Source organism: Thunnus albacares, chromosome 4, assembly GCF_914725855.1.
Source record: "Thunnus albacares chromosome 4, fThuAlb1.1, whole genome shotgun sequence".
Taxonomy (NCBI): domain Eukaryota; kingdom Metazoa; phylum Chordata; class Actinopteri; order Scombriformes; family Scombridae; genus Thunnus; species Thunnus albacares.
The window spans coordinates 24,802,111-24,808,110 of record NC_058109.1 but is presented as its reverse complement, the minus strand read 5'-3'; the positions used below and the strand labels follow the sequence as shown (position 1 = coordinate 24,808,110).

General features: G+C 43.0%; 1 protein-coding gene across 1 annotated transcript in view; it reads left to right on the top strand.

Moving 5' to 3' along the window:
• The first annotated feature begins 782 nt into the window (after positions 1-782).
• The window catches only part of LOC122980878 (vitamin D3 receptor B), a 30,640-nt gene continuing 25,422 nt past the window's right edge, over positions 783-6,000 (top strand). Inside the window, exons 1-3 of the mRNA XM_044349295.1 lie at positions 783-1,455; positions 1,538-1,657; positions 1,945-2,018. The gene's annotated coding sequence lies outside the window, so the exon portion shown is untranslated. The remainder of the gene's footprint in view (positions 1,456-1,537; positions 1,658-1,944; positions 2,019-6,000) is intronic.

Genomic DNA, 6,000 nt, shown 5'->3' with positions numbered 1-6,000 from the left:
TCTTACAATCTGCACTCTTGTTCTCAGCCTGCAGCAAGAAGAGGATATACGGGACCGGATGGGGCCCTCCTCTCCCTTTCCCTCTCCCCTTCGTATCTGTCGCCTTTACTGTGTTTACATTACAGACACACCCCTGACCTTCACCCAAGCCCCCACTGCTGGCCCTAACACCACACACACACACACACACACAGTACCACCACCACCATCATTTCCACCACATACCAGAGCTCCTATGTGCAGTGAACACAACCGTGAATGAATAAATGTCACTTAAATAAATAGGTGACTGCAGAAAGAGAGAGAGAGAGATTTTGTCAAGGAGAGGAGCGCAAAATATCAGCAATATTTGCCCGGTGCGATGGTGTAATGGAGTTGTTTAATCGTCTATTTTTAGCATACTCGGTCGTCTCTCATGCATTGCAAATGTATGGCAACATCGCCATGCAGCGGCATTGCTTCCCCAGCCTACCACTGTACTGCAGAGTAGACACACCCCTCCAATACACACGCCTCACTGCACACATTTGAAAAAGTGTCAAAGAAATCATGAAGCAAAATACATAAATCGAAACATTTTGGACCAGACGCAGCTCATATTATGATTTCAACTGTGTGATATCGAAAGCAACAATGTTGTGGCTTGTTTGAGTTTCACACAGCCTGCAGGGCTCAAAGCCTGTGGCTGTAAAAACACAAAGAGAGGGAGAGAGAGAGAGAGAGAGAGAGAGAAAGACAGAGAGAGAGAGAGAGAGAGAGAGAGAGAAAGCGCACGGCCTCAACAGGACGACTTCCACCAATTGAGACGCCACACCGCGCCGTATCTAATGTTGGCACGGTAATCCCCACACCGGGTCTCCGTTGATTCAGAGATCAGAGGCAAAAACGATGTAGCTTTAAACCTCACGCGGTCAAAGTTGTTTACCTCTTCGTTACCTCTGACGTCACGACACACCCCTGTTTGAGGGGGGCGGCTCTCGGCGTTACGGGCACCGAGGCCGACCAAACAGAGCTGGGCTTGACCGAAATGTCACCAACCGCAACACGGGAGACACGCCGAGCCCACCCGTGATTGGTTATCGGAGGGGCTGGGGGGGAAATCCCTCTTTCCCGTAGAGGTCCTGAGGAGGGGGGCGGTGCATAACAAAAAAAAAAAAAAAAAAAAAAAAGTAATGGCCATCTATTTGGGTCCTGAAGAAGGAGGGATATTTCTCGTCGGACTACCGTAGGTGTGATTTAGTTGTCTCAGTGTTAGCGAGTGCGTTTAACCGTCATTGATACCCCCGTTGTGTTGTAGCCGTTTTTCCCGTTAATTGTCCGTTGCCGGCGGCCGCAGAACGGTTAATAAGCTGGCAGAACTAGGTGCCGCGTTTTAGGGTTAAAGCAGCCAGCTAGCCCCGCTAACGTTAGCTACTACCAGCGTTGCTGTGTGTGTGAGCCAACGTCTGGAAGGGCGTAAGTTACGAGTTTGACGTTTTCTCCCCCAAGTCTCCTCACATTTCTGAGTTTGGTACAACGCGGTCCTCTCTCCTCAAAGCTACCCCACCGAGTCAACATGGAGGGGACACACTTTCCAAGAGCATGAAAGAGGACGACGAACGGCGACTAAAGAGGATTAAAAGCAACTCGCTCTTGATGGGGGAAAAGTTGAGCTAAGGTATGAAACTCGCATGCACAGGAGGAATGCAAAAGTCGAGACTTGAGTTAGTGTAAGCACACAAGAAACAGGTTTAGCACATTTTTAAGTCTGTCCTTTTACCAATGTGTTTGCCTGCGTAATTGAACTACTTGCCATAACTGCTATATGATGATTATCAGTGAGTGCTGTATGTTGCTGTTGAAAATAGTTCAGCGTTACATAAACAGAGCAATAGCAGGTCAGGTACTAGGGTAAAGGCCCACTCTGTGACTTGCGACATGCCATTTTGCTTTTGTATTGAACAGGATTAACAACTTGGGATTAACTGAAGAGAGGTTTCAAGTCTTACCTATTGTACAAGGGCATGCTAACACCTCAGGTGAGACATTTTTCTTTTGCTTTCAAGTCATACCTGGCAATATACACATGTGTACACTGATAATCTGTGTTTGAAACGACACATTGCGAAATTGTCCATTCACCTTTAGATATGCTATATCTCATTGCTCTGAATTTTAAAATTTGTGCACTAACAATTTTCTAGGTCTGTTACAGTCTTGTGATGTCACAGTTATTTACTAACGTTGTTTTACATACATACACGTGAAGAGAAATCTTAGAGAACTAAGGTAGCACATAATGTATGAAGTATTATCAATATTACAATTGTTAACACTGTAATACCAGCATGTTCTAGTAATATATTTACATTTTCTGAATTGTAAATAGCAGTAATTAAAAACTTTGATAAATTGAATGTCACCTGTCAAGATGTGACATACATCAGTGACGCTCCTTAAACCAGAGGACCGAGGCCTGACTTTTGACGGGCTGTTTAATGAAATCTGCAGACCTGACAAGGAAATGTTCAAAACAGTCCGTTCAGTTGTGTTACTGTCTAAATTAAGACAGTTTATTATATACTTAAAGAATGAAAATTCCCCTTATAAAAAAAATGAAAATTAACTACCACCTGTTTAGTCACTTTTTAGTGACACACTGAAATACATTTTTATATATTGCTTTTATATTGTGTTGTTAAACAACAATATAATGATAAGCTGAACCTGCTGTTGTCTCAACTAAGACATTTAACTGATTACTCAGTTCAGTATTTCACTTTCTTTCCGTGTATGAGACCATGTACTGTTATATGAGTGTGGAAAGATTTATACATCATTATCTCAAGCACACACCGTTGCCGGAGAGAATCTTTTTCTTCCTTAGTTATTCTTTTTTTAACACCTATAGGACTCTTAGTCTTAGTTAAATAGTAATGGAGAACTGAGCCACTGGATGATGATAATAACCATCATCAGGAATTAAGAGCGTCTTGTCTGTTTTACGTCTTAAATATAAAACAGCCTCTACTCCCCGTCTCTCTGCTCATCTTTTAAAAGAAAATCTGAAACAGCAAGGTGTACGTATTCCTACCTACCTTTCCAGTGATTTAGTAGACTGGATTTTTCACACCTATCCGTTTCTGTTTATGAAACAGTTGGGCACCTGAAATATAGCAGGTATGATGTTGTTTTTATATCAGCTGCTTCTTTGCCCGAGTTCGGAAAAAATGAATGGGGTTTCACTTCCCAACATCTTAGCTGACTTACGATCAACGATCACATATGTTCTGAATTTAAATGGAAATTTACAAGAGAACCTGTATTATTTAGGACAGAAAGTAGAGACTTTGCAGACACAAGGAACCATATACTTCAGCTTTTGACTCAGTATCTAATTAGTTTGTTAGTTGAACTAACTATAGATCTGCAATGGGAAGCTACAAAATAGGTTTATTTCTTTATCAACTGTAACTGTATCAGGTTGTTTATGGAGCTGTGTGCTGTGGTGATGGTACAGTCCATTAGGTCTGCTATACAGTGAAATACCCCGCCCCCTCCCCCCTTTCGTGACTACAGTAATTGGTTGCTTCCTCTCACATGTAACCCTATAGAAAGAAAGAGGCTGCTGTACTTAACTGTAAAGACCCACTTGTATGTACCTCGGTACATGCGTGCTGTTTTCCACATATGTTCAGTTGCCTTTGAAACTAATGAAGTGTTAAGTTCCCCCTAATGTCTTTGGGTCCTCAATTACCTCCTGTGGTTGATGGTTTCTAAGCCAAACACATCACATAGGTAATACTTGTTGTAAGTGGGGTGCAAGTCATGCAGAACAAGTTCTTCTTGGAAAGCAAAATATATGTCACTATATGATATGCAGGGCAGTGAATGTATATCCTTTTTTTAACATTTATTTCAGCATATAAATGGATTACGTATTAATATTTTTTTTTACACTTCAGAAGAATTCAGCTAGACTTAAATTAGAATACAAATGCCAGTCATTTCTTATATTTTACATTTTTTTTTTAGAGAGGTATTTCCTGAAAGAGAGACAGCATTTTATGGAGGTTATATAACTTTGACTTGTGTGCGTTTTGCACCCGTTTCACCCACATGTCGGTTGTCTGTCCGGTTCTGTCCAGTTGGTCCAGTGTGTGCATGACTGTGTGTGCTTGAGAATGTGCATTCTCTGTCAAATTCGGCATAGACATAAACAGGACTTTCGGTGTGTGTTTGAGTGGGCCTCTCCCTGCCTCGTCTCTTTCCCCTCTCCAGAGTCCAGCAAGGGGCCCAGCATAAGGGGGCAGGCTGCCGTCACTGGCTCTCTCTCCCCTTGCAGGCCAGCAGTGGGGCCGGGGCAGGGGGGGGAGTGGTGCAGAGACCATAGGTTTGGACACGGGACATGGGACCCCCCACCCCCTCCACCCCAGTTTAGCCCATCCTGTGTGGGGCACAGGTCACCTTGTCATGTGCTATTACTGTTGCTGTAACATGCTCCCTGTGATCATAGGAAAAGAGCATGAGATAGACTCATGGAGGCTGCGGGAGGGAGAATGAGAGAGGGAAGCGAAGGGACAGGACTGGACTAGTCTGCTCAGCCAGTTGTTTAGCTGCATTACAGACTCAGTTTGTCTACTTTGTTGTTGTTAGGTCCACATTGTCTCTTTTTGTCCATTGTTCTCTTTCCTCTATTTGCTCTCCCTATGTATTGTCTTTTTTTTTTTTTTCTAAAGAAAATTCTAAACATCAAGCAGATTGTAATTAAACTTCTTCTGTCACAAGTTCCAGATCATGTTTTCTTTTAATGGTACTTGTTTTTTTCACCCCCACCTTCCTGCCGCTTTAACATTTCCCTTCTTCACCCTCTTTTCTGCAATTATTGTGTTTCTACGTGTGAATCAGGCGCCCGTGTATTTACATTGTAGCCCAGTTCTCTCTGCAGCCCGGGTCATTCCAGATCTGATTTGTTTTATGTCTCTTCTGTACTCGTAGTGACCCAGCCCGAGGTATGCAGTAAAACACATCGCCTTATGTTTTCTCCCTTCTCCCTCCAACTCTCTCCACAACTTCTCCCTGTCTTCTCTCTCTCTCTCTCTCTCTCTGTCTATCTCTCTCTCTCTCCTCCTTTATATCTTTCTCTCACTCTTTCACTCTCTCTTTTTTTTTTCCCTTTAAGAGAAACTTTTGGCAGCATGTAACAATTTCAGAACCATTTGCAGGATTGCGTCATGTGATGTAGAAGGAGGATGCTCATTGGACTCTCCGAGAGGGCCTCCTTCTTTCACTCAGGCGTTCCACAGCAATCCCTCTCTTTCTTCCAGTGCTGTTATAGGTCTGGATGTGATTCTGACTCTGACTCTTGTGTGTTGGGATGTGGTCTGTAAGTTCATTGCTGACATTCTTGGGACGTGATGCCAGAGGTTTTTTATTTCCCCCTTTCCCCTCTCTCTTCTGCATGTCTGTGTGCAGTTAAAATGATGCCTCCTCGAAATGCTGTCTGGATCCTCCTCTTTGCCCACTTTGTTATAACTTGTTCCGTCTTCAATCACATTTCATTTAAACGCCCAGGTCCTAATGGCACCACTTAATTAGGTTTGTTAGATGGTGGGCGTCGGTGAACTTGATATTGACTTTGATGAAAGTTAATCTAACATCTGGGCTGCGCTCCAAATCTTTTTCACAGCTGAAGTCTCATTTAGGTGTTTTCTGGTAAGTAACAGGGCACCTGACAAGGAAAACCAATGGCCACTTTACTGTTTGGTAATCATATACTCAGACAATGGTGCAGCTGGAAATGAAATGCCGAGTAGAACAGAAGGAAATAAGCTACCTTATGAGTGGTATTGGAGTCCTGCCATGGGCCAACTTGGCACTTATCCCTTTATGAATATCTCACAGCAGCTCATTCCCTGTAGATACAGTAACTGCAGCAGGAATACACAGATTTTTGAATGACTATATTATAAAGTAGCACTCATCATGCAACATCTGCATGAAGTGTTACTATTTCTCATA